Source organism: Rhipicephalus microplus, chromosome 4 (genome assembly GCF_043290135.1).
Source record: "Rhipicephalus microplus isolate Deutch F79 chromosome 4, USDA_Rmic, whole genome shotgun sequence".
Lineage (NCBI taxonomy): Eukaryota > Metazoa > Arthropoda > Arachnida > Ixodida > Ixodidae > Rhipicephalus > Rhipicephalus microplus.
The window spans coordinates 124,443,553-124,454,644 of NC_134703.1; positions in this window are offsets into that span (position 1 = coordinate 124,443,553).

Below are 11,092 nucleotides of genomic sequence, written 5' to 3' on the forward strand. Positions count from 1 at the left end.
CTCATATGACTCTATAAAATCTGATATATTCATTTTACGAACGGAACCAGATGAATCGTTCCAGTAAACAAGTGCCCTTGCAAAAAAAAAAAAAATAACTGTCTTTGGAGATGTAAGTACGTGTAAAAAAATGGCTTACTGCTAAGATTCTTACCGATTCTCATTGGAAGAGCACTAGCATGCACGACGTAATTGTCATTAGATAACCAGCATAATGAATGAACGAAAGAGCGCAATAGCTTCGATGAGCGGATATCACGCCTAGTACACAATGGGGATAACTTTAAAAGTTTCATTGCAGATTACGTAGCAAAATCATAGTCATAGCGATGAAAAATGAAACGAACAGATTTCTTTGCACAGAAGCAACTTTATCTACATCACACACTTCATATAGATTCTATGCGCAAGAAGCGTTCTCTAATATGGGATGAATCAATGTTTTGTACATTAGTAATTTGGTGGATTTTGGAGATGTAGCTGACGTACGTCTTAAGTAACCTATATTTTTATAGCTTTAGATGTAATGTAGTCTATGTGGTGCGGCCCTTGCATGTTGTGTTTGAACATAACGCCAAGATATTTGTGTGGCTGGGCCCGGGGAACGGCGATATTGAAGCGGTATCTATGATGAAAAGATGGCGGTTAGTGAATGACAAAACTATGTTTTTACGTTTATGTGCATCTGCCAATTCAAGCACCACTAAAAAAATTCGAGAAAAAATCTTGAAGTATCATATGATCATTAGGAGTAGTGATTACCAGATAAAGTACACAATCGTTGGCGCAGAGACAAACTACGGATCAAATATTGATGGGAAGATCATTTATAAAAATTAAACGTAACAAAGGACCCAAAATGAAGCCTTGTGGGACACCAGATGTGACTTTTACGGCTGAGAACGGCTTGGAACTGAATGAAATGATTTGAGAGCGTGACATTATAGAGCTTGGTATCCAGTCCACGAATTGTGGATTATTTCAAATTAGTTCTAGTTTATCCAAAAAATAGCTGTCTATAACGGTTCTGAACACATTGGACAAATATATATATATATAGGCATCAATCTGATAACCAATGTTTAAATTACTGATAATATGAAGTGAAAATTTTACAAACTGCGTTACTGTGCTGAAGCCGTGACGAAATTCATGTTATATGCTGGTGAAATGGTTATTTGCTTCAAGAAACTTAGTTATGTCTTTATGAATGATGTATTCGAGCAGCTTTCAGGTATTTAAAGAGAGTGATTTGGGTGTATAATTTAAGAGGAGCTGTCTGTTTCCTGACTTATGCAGAGGCAGGACCTTGGCTAACTTCCAGGGCTCAGGCACTGTATATGAGGACGAAGATTTGTTTAAAATGATGGTCAAATAACGTGAGGACCAGAAAACGTACCACCCCAGAAAGCTATTTGAAATACTATCTGGGCCAGTACACTTTTTCGTATCTATCTTAAGAATCAAGTTCAGGACACCATCTGTGTTAATTACCAGATCATCAACTGACAGCTCGTAATTAGAACTTCTGAACAAAGGGAGGGCATTATTGTCACGCATGAAATATGATTGAAAACAGATATTGAACGCATTAGCTATCTCAAACGGATCTGAAACAGCCACGCCATCTATAATAAAGAAAAGTATCGGTTCTATTGTGGTTGACAGAGAACAAGAATTTTCGAGGGTTAGATTTCAGTAAAGCAGCACAAGTTGAACATGGTAATAACAGTTTCCAGTCCCCCCCCCCCCCTTTTTTTTTAAGCGGACCTATCACAGTAGTGCCAAAGTGACTGATAACATCAGGACTACCTGTCTCGTTCAAGCGATGCAGATGACGAACGTGACGTGAGGTTTGCAGCAAGCTGAGATTCATCCTTGGAATCTGCAGATTTCTTTTTTTTTGTTTTGAAAAAAAAAACGAAGCAATCAAATAAGTTCACCATGTGCTAAACTGCGCTGATTCAAGTGTAAACGTCACCGCGAATACTTAGTGCCTGAAATAAATCAAAGTGCCAAGAAAGTATATCTGTGATAGAAGTGTCGTCTGCAAGAGCACAATACCTTGCCTCCTTGCTCGTTACGGCAAATCATTCATATTCCGAAGAACTTGCAACGCTTGGAAGAAAGGTGTGATGCAGAGTGAAATAAATGATATACAGACGGCAACGCACCCCCAAGTTTAAGCCAGGTCACTGCGATCGAACACCAGAAAAGAAGGAGATGAAAAAAAATACGAACAATGATGCTACGAATGTCACGTGGCTCTACCTCTTATCTGCGTGTAGTGAGGGTATGCGAATGCGTGTTGGATGAATCTGTGAGACGTACAGGGTACGGCGACGAGTTCTTGTAAGGTTGCCTGCTTACCCATCCGCAAAGAGCTCACCCAGTGACTTCACGGCAAGAGTTCCCGAACCGTTCATTCGAGGCTGACTCATCCATTTTTTAAGTATGTAGAATAAGTAAGTAAGCTTTTACGGTCACGACATTCTCGCAAGAGAAGCATGCACACGTCGCCTGAATTATATTCGCATGAGTGTGCATGCTCTGAAACATGCAGTGACTCGCTCCCTGTAAAAGAAAGACGCAATCTTGTTTTGTTTTCTGTTTGTGGATATCACTATGGGATAATCAGGGCTTCTACATGGCTGCCTACTAACTTTAGGTCAAGAGCTTTAAGGTCCTGCTTTGTAGCGTGATATAAAACAAAGAAAACGAGGAAATGGTATTCGGTGCAGTGCGTCGTCCGTTGTACTTGAGTTTGGCAATTTGTTTTCCTAAATGTCGTTTCGCTGTGACCCAGTATTCTGCTTTCAGAGCACTTCCTAGATTTCGAGTATTCTATCACCTACCTTGATAGATGGTTGAATGACTGCGCACAAAAGTATGTGACCAAAATTTTACAGAAATTTCACTCAAGAAGAAGGTGTTTCATTGTAGTAGATTTATTTTTGAAAGTACGGTGCGCATTAAGAGATTCTTGTCGCAGTTCTGTTGAATAGTTATCGAGTGAAAAATGGAAGTAGCATTAAACACTTTCGATGCATTGAAAATACGCCGTTCAAAAAGTGTTTCAATAAAGTATGCCTGAGAGTACGCTACCTCAATATGTCACTAACCCAGTTGTTTAAGCAAATATTGTGTGTACAAAATAGGAAAAAGAACCGGAAAATTAAAAACATTGTGGGCCACACTCTAAAAGTCTGGCCCGAGCAGATGACACCTGGACGGCGGCCATCGGTGGATGTTGCGGGTGTGAATAAAAGAGAGACGCCGAGAAAATTGAAAATCAAAACATGGAACCTGTTAAGGTGCCTGATAAACTTAAAAGTGAGAAAGACCACACAACGACGAAATTTTAGTGGACATACACAAATACAACGGTTCGAAAGAAAAACTGGTAGAATAAATAAGGCAGAGATACGTGGGGGGCGGGGGAGAGGTTAGTCTAAATAGCAGTTAAGTTCATACAAATGTAAAGAAAACAATTTCTTGGACTGACCCGTGAGAGATGCCGTGTTAATATTGTAACTTTTGAAATTGAAGACATCATCCACCCCGGGCCCTGATGGAACTACTAATCAGACGCCCAAAAATTTAGATGACAAATTCATCAAAGCCCTCACGGAATATACAAACGAGTGTTAGGGAAAAGGTCAGATTTTAGAACACGGAAAACGGCCACAATCATAATTATTTCTAAGCAAGGCCATGCCACTTTCATGATGCTCTCGCGGCTGTTTCGCTAGCTTTACATACACCAAATTCGGTAATACGGGACGTGAATGAACGACGAAGGGATGTGGCTGGTGCAAACATGATAATCATGTGATGCGTGTCATGTAACAACATGAGTACATGCTACGCTCATGGTGCGCTCGCGGCCGTTTCACTAGCTTCACGTGTACCAAACTCAGTATTACGTGACGGAAACGGACGACATATGTAAACTACATGTCCAAACATGATAATCATGACATGCGTGTCATGTAACAACATGACTACATGCCGTACTCATGGTGCGCTCGGGGTCGTTTCGCTAGATTCACATCTGCCAAATTTGGTATTACGTCACGTGAATGAATGCAAAGGTATCTGACTGGCGCACACATAATATTTGTGGAATGCGTGTCATGTAAGAGCATGACTACAAGCCATAATCCAGGCGCCAATACACTTCGACATGACCCAACGCGCGTGTGCTCCAGCGTTCCTTTCATCGCGTCATGCCGACGATGCCACGCCTGGCACCGATCTGCCTGGCATATACTCGCAGGCCCGTGCCGAACTGCGTTACAGACGCGGTGCATTCTGGGTAACGTCGTTGGCGCGAAATGAAGCATGTCGCGTTTCGCGCCGGATGCCACCGGGCCACGCCGACAAACGCTGGTCGCGTCTGGCGTCAGACTATACAGTGTTCGCGTTTTGCTAGCGCAGTGTCGCTGCGTCCAGCGTGCGCGCGTCGAAGTTACGTCGCAGTATATTGGGCCCTTCATGATGCTCTCCCCGCCGTTTCGCCAACTTCACATATACCAAGTTTGGTATTACGGGACGTGAATGGACGACGAAGGTATGTGACTGGTGCAAACATGATAATCATGAGATATGTGACGTGTAACATTACGACCACGCGCCACGCTCATGCATGCGCTAGCGGTCATTTCTCTTGCTCCACATATACCAAATATGGTATTGCATGACTTCAATAGACTACAAAGTTAAATGACACGTCTGAACATGATAATCATGATATCCGTGTCATGTAAAACGTGACTAGATGCTACGCTCATAGCGTGCTCGCGGCCGTTTTACTGGTTCCCCATATACCAAGTTTGGTACTACGTGACGTGAATGACTGACGAATGTAAAGGACATGGCCAAACATTATAATCCTGACATGTGTGTCATGTAAAACTGGACTACACGCTACACTCATAGCACGCTCGCGGCTGTTTCGCTAGCTCCACATATATATCAAATTGGGTATCAGGTGGCGTGAATAGATTATGAAGGTAAATGACACGTCCAAACATGATAATTATGACATGGAAGTCATGTACGGCATATTTTGCCTCCGCCTCGCAACGTTGTACCGATTTTAAACTGACATATAAACCTTTCTCATTCGTGCTTCGCATATCATCGATTCCCACTGTACGTGGGATCTCCCAATTTTTTTTATATTTCACGTTGAAAATACGGCTGCTATTGTGAAAATACTTTCACTGACGGTAGGATGCACGTGATTTGGCTCTGCAGCCCATGCTCCAACGCCAATAAAGGTTGTCGCCACAGATTGGCGGCGTTCACCTCCATTCGAATAAACCGCGTTCCAGCGAGTACGCCGCGTCGCCTACTCATCAAACCACTGGTGACTGTGAGCACCTTGCCATGTGGGGATATCACCTGGACAAGAGCCTCGTTTGGAACGATGGCAGGAACAGTCAGGCGACGTTGGTCACTTGTGGGTCAACGGAGATTACTTGAACAATCTAGCCACCAATGAGCAGGAAGCCAGCATTGACGATTACAAACATCCAGCCACCGTGAAGCCATGCTCTTCACGGTGACTTGGAAGTTTTGAGCTCCCTGATGCTGTACTACCTCGGAAAAGCCGACTATTCAGGCCATCGCATCAACGAGTGTCTCGCCACTGGTCCCCACAGGGACAAAAACGTCGAAGACAAGTGAATACGGGACGAGCGCCATGACTTCAACTGAGGAAAGCCGTCACCAATGCGTAAAGTTGATTGTGTTTAAGATCTCGTTGACATCACATCGGCGGCTAAGAGTCTCTATTCTCCAACAGACGTCTGTTGAGTTCTTCACAACAATCAACTTGGCGTGTTGGTGACGTCCCTGCGCGTTCAACGTCAGGGGCGTCCATCAGTTGAAGTCATGGCGCTCGTCCCGTCTTGGACGCCTTCGAATACATTTGTGTTCGACGTTGTTGTTCCTATGGGGATCTGTGCCAAAACCATCGTTGATGCGACGGCCTCAACTATCGGCCTGCGTGTTTAGAAAAAAAGTGGTTAACGACTTAGGGTACTTGGTACACTCCTATGGGAGAGCATAAAGCCATTCCGTGGGCCTTACACTTGATGAGACCATGTCGAACTACGCCGTAAACGACGACACCGGTCAACGATGACACTTCTACATGTATTGTTGGCTTGTCCACGTATTAGCGACAATATTTGTTTAGATAAAGCGGTTAACGATTTAGAGTATACTTGGCGCTCTACTATTGGAAAGCATAAAGCTGTCCCGTGGGCCTCACACTTGAAAGCGCATCGACAAAAGTTTAAATGCGACCACCTTGGAGATAGTCGCAAGGTTAAAGAAAATGACGTGCCCGAACCTCAAATGTTTTAAGCAGGAACTTGTGTTTAGAAAACGTTTTTAACGATTTAGAGAACACGGCACCTACTATGGGAGAGCATAGGGCCGTTGCATTCTGGCATTGCGTTTAGAAAAAATTTATTTACAGCATGTACAGAACACAAAGGCTTCATACCATTCCAGTAACAGGGCATATACACTTCGGCACATCTATGTTACGCGACTAACATCACTACGTTACAGTGAAGACATTTGCTCTAATATACATGACAATGTTGGCATATATGTACACAAGAACTCAATGCGATATCATGATACAATGGTATAACGATACAATAGATGCAATGAAACACGATATGTAACAATTGAAATTATACAAAACAACTCAACGGGCGCTGCTTAGCACCAAGTTGTCATTGCATTGTGCTGCAGACCACTAATGTTTAGTAAACCAAGTGCATGCGGGCACACTTTGCTTGATTCAACCTCATAAAGCCTCCAAGTTCAATCTGGTTTTATTTCTCGGTTTCGCTGTGTGTTTAAATGAGGGCACTTCAAATTTACACAATAAAAATATCACGAAAAAAGAAATCTAATCTAATTTATATCCTTTAGACGACCATCTCTAAAACAATGTAACTGCTTCAAGCGGAATCGTTTAGGTTTCTGTGATGAACTTTTCACCAACTTAAAGGCAAATTCAACCAAACGAAGCACAGAGCGCCGTAGCAATGAATGAATGAGTGAGTGAATGTGTAAATGATCGAATGAAAAAAGATGACAGCATATCCACGGGGTGAATGATGAATTGGATTGGATAAACTTTTATTTCGTCGTCCAAAACACAGATAACTGTGTTGCGGGCAGCTCCCACGTGGGGACTGAGATGCCAAGCTCCTCAGCCGCCTCGCGGGCTTGGTGGACAGCCCAGAGCTGATCTGCCAAGGACGAGCTGCGGATTGCCGCCTCCCATCTGGCAGAGGTGATGTTCGATAAATGAGCGAATTTGGTCCACTGCCAGAGCATATATATGTTCTAATGAAGCTATTTCCCCACAATGCGGACAAACATAACTTGGGTATAGGTCAGGGTACATGATGTGTAACATTTTCAAAGTAGGGTACATCCGCGTTTGCAAAAGCCTTAATGTAAGTGCTTGGCGCCGAGTTAGATTTTTGTGAGGTGGAGGGAAAATCCTTCTAGACCGGTAGAAATGTTTAGTGAGCTCGTTATATGTTGTAAGAATTTCCCGGTTGTCCCCTTCACCGGTAGAACGCATCCCCGGGGAGGCACGGTTGGAGAGGTCTCACGCCGCCTCGTGTGCTGCTTCATTGAGATTGGGAGGGGAATCGTTGATTTGTCCAAGGTGAGCTGAGACCAACTCAGAAAATGATGCGTTATGTTCTTGCCTTGCAGTATTCTCAGCGTTTGTTCAGAGACCGTCCCCTTGGCGAACGCCCGTAGTGCTGCCATGGAATCACTGTAGACGACTTCAATGTTATCCATCTTGAGTGCTAAGGCAATGGCCACCTGTTCCGCAATGATTTGGTCTTTCATCCTGACCGTCGCTGAGTTGACGACATGGCCAGCCCCATCAACCACCACTGCCACAAACGATTTCCCATTGGCGTAGGAAGCCGCGTCAACAAATACGACCCCTCGTTCCTCGTTTGAGACTTGGCGAAGTATAGTCCTGGCCCTCGCTACTCTTCTTCCGATGTTGTGTTCTGGATGCATGTTTCTTGGTATAGGAGATACCGTGAATTTCTCCCTGATGTTGTCGGGGATATCATTGTAATTGCGTCTGATTGCCATTGGGTGTTGGCCCAGCTCCTGCAGGATCATTCTCACCAACCTTGTTGTAGATAACCTTGCAAACTGTGCTCTCTCTTGGGCTTCTGCTATTTCTTCGAGCGTGTTGTGAATGCCAAGCTCAAGTAGACGCTCGGTGCTGGTATGTATGGGTAGGCCCAAGACCTTCTTGATAACTTTCCTGAGGAGCACATTCAGTGTCTTGGACTCTGCTCTTGACCAGTTGTGCATTGCTGCCTCGTACGTGAAGTGGCATGAAACAAACGCATGCATCAACCTGATGAGGCTGTCTTCCTTGATCCCATTTATTTTGTTTGTCACTCTGCGTATGAGGTGCACCGCACTGTCTGTTTTCAAAGTTAATTTGGTTATAGATTTGCTGTTGGCGCCTGTACACTCTATCAGCATGCCCAGGACTTTGATGGAGTTGGCCCTCTGGATGGCATCCCCTTGATTTGTACGGAGGTAGATGTCTATCTGGTTTAACAGCTTCCATCCCCTGGGCTTCGGTCCCCGGCGTGCAGTCCGATAAGTAAAAGTTCTGACTTACTCGAGGAGCACTTGACCGCAGAAGGACGAAGGTACTCTTCTACGGTGTCAATCACCTCTTGCAGAGCGCTCTCAATCTGCCCCTCGCTTCCACCTGTGCACCAGATGGTAATGTCATCTGACTTGATGCTGTGCTTCAATCCTTCAATGCTCGATAATATCTTTGACAGTCCAATCATGGCAATGTTGAACAGCATTGGTGAAATCACTGCCCCTTGCGGCGTGCCCCTTGCTTGTAGTTCGATTGCTGTGGTCTTGATATCTGCAACCTTCATCACGGCTTTCATATCTGTATGAAAGGACCATAGGTAGTCATAGAAGGCTTTCCCCAGAACAAGCTTGGAAATTGCTTCGAGGATGAAGGATTAGTGGATGTTGTAAAGCGCTTTTTCTAGATCTAGGCACAGAATGGCTCTCACGTCTCTGCTTTCATTGTCGATGACCTGGTGTTTGATAAGCTTCAATGCATCTTGTGTGGGTAGCCCTGCCCTGAATCCAAGCATATTGTTTGTATAAATGTCGTTATCTTTATCCTGTGCAGTATGGCATGTTCCGCAACCTTGCCGATACATGATGTCAAGGATATTGGCCTCATGTTGTACAAGTTAGGGGGCTTTCCTGGCTTAGGAATAAGAATCGTGCTGGCCAGCTTCCACTGCTCTGGCACCCTGAATTCTCTCCATGCTGCATTGATCATATCTTTCAGGGTTTCAATTGAATCGTCATCAAGGTTACGAAGGGTCTTGTTTGATATACCGTCCGGACCAGGGGCCGACCTGCCGTTGAGATCATACAAGGCTCTTCTGATCTCCTCGATGTTAAAGTCGCCCTCAAGACCTGGATTGGGCGTGCCCTTGTACTGTCTACTTGCTGGTGCCAATCCTGTTTTGATTGGGAGGTACTTATGCACGAGCCGCTGCACAACTTGCTGCTCTGTAGTGTGCCCTATCTCTTTATGCAAAATTCGAGCGATAACATGCTTTTGATTTGTTTTGGTGGTGTTTTCGTTGAGGAGATGTTTTAACATATTCCATGTCTTGCCATAGCACATCCGACCATCGACGGAGTTGCAGATTTCGTCCCATTTCTGCCTGGATAGTGCGCGACAATGTTCTTCGACTGATCGGTTTACCTCAGCTATCTTCTTCCTCAGTCTTTTGTTCAGGTGCTGACCCTTCCAATGGTTCAGTAGTGCTTGCTTTGCTTCATGAAGATGAGCGAGCCGGCTATTCATTTTTTCAACCGGAAAATCTGTGGTAATGGTGGAGGAGACGGATTTGATGTCATCTTTAATCTGTTTGACCCACTGCTCCAAGCCTTGTCTGGGGCCATCTTGTTCCCTTTCCATCCTTATCTTCCTGAACTTATCCCAGTCTGTGAAGTGGAATTCTCTCTGCTTTTTACGCTCCACGGAAAAGATAGTGGCAAGAATGCAGTGGTCACTCCCTATATTTACAGCAAGGTTCATCCACTGGGCCTTCTTGATGTTCCTTACAATTCTAAGGTCCGGGGTGGAATCCCTGCAGCAAGATGTACCAAGCCTTGTTGGTAGGCTGGGGTCTGTGATTAGGGTGAGATCCAGTTCACTGGCACTTTGCCAAAGCCGATTTTCTTTCCCAGTGTTGCACTTGTAACCCCAATTATGATGAGGGGTGTTGAAATCACCTGCTATGACGAGTGGACATTCCCCGGCGATATTAACAGCTTTTTTAAAACCGTCTTGAACCCTTGCTTTTGTTCCTTTGGACTGCTGTATACATTAAGAATGAAAATGCTCTGACAGTTGGTGGTACTGGGCACGAGATCTACCATGACGTGTTTTAATCAGCCTGCTTCTATCTTGAGGTCATGGGTTACGTGCGTTAGTTTGTTGCATACGAAAGTGCAGACTCCCCTCCCTTCAGTATCCCCTATTACAGGCCGGAATCTAGGCAACGTTGCTTGCGGTGAAAGGTCTCTTGTAATAATATAATATGAGGCTTTTCTTGGCTGCTTCTGATATACTGCTGTAGGGTTGCCTTCTTTTTAAGGTAACCTCTACAGTTCCATTGCCAGATACGAAATGCTTCATGTAGCGCTGCCATCCTGGTTAATACACGGGCCGCCAGAGCCTGATGCTGCACCTGTCGATAGGTTTGGTACCACTAGTATTGGTGGCCAAAGAGGTGAGTTTGGTGCATGAGGAGGCCTTGCTGTGTTATGCAGATATGCTTCGACCTTTGTAACGCGCAAAGTCATATGCTCTTCCAGTGCCGCCAGGCTTGATTGTAGCCTACCCATCTGCTGGCTAAGATTGGCTACAACTTTGCTGAGCGTGTCAAAGACCTCCTTCATTTCTACCATGGTCATTTGGTTGGCTTTCACGTGTTCTGCCATGACTGCCCTC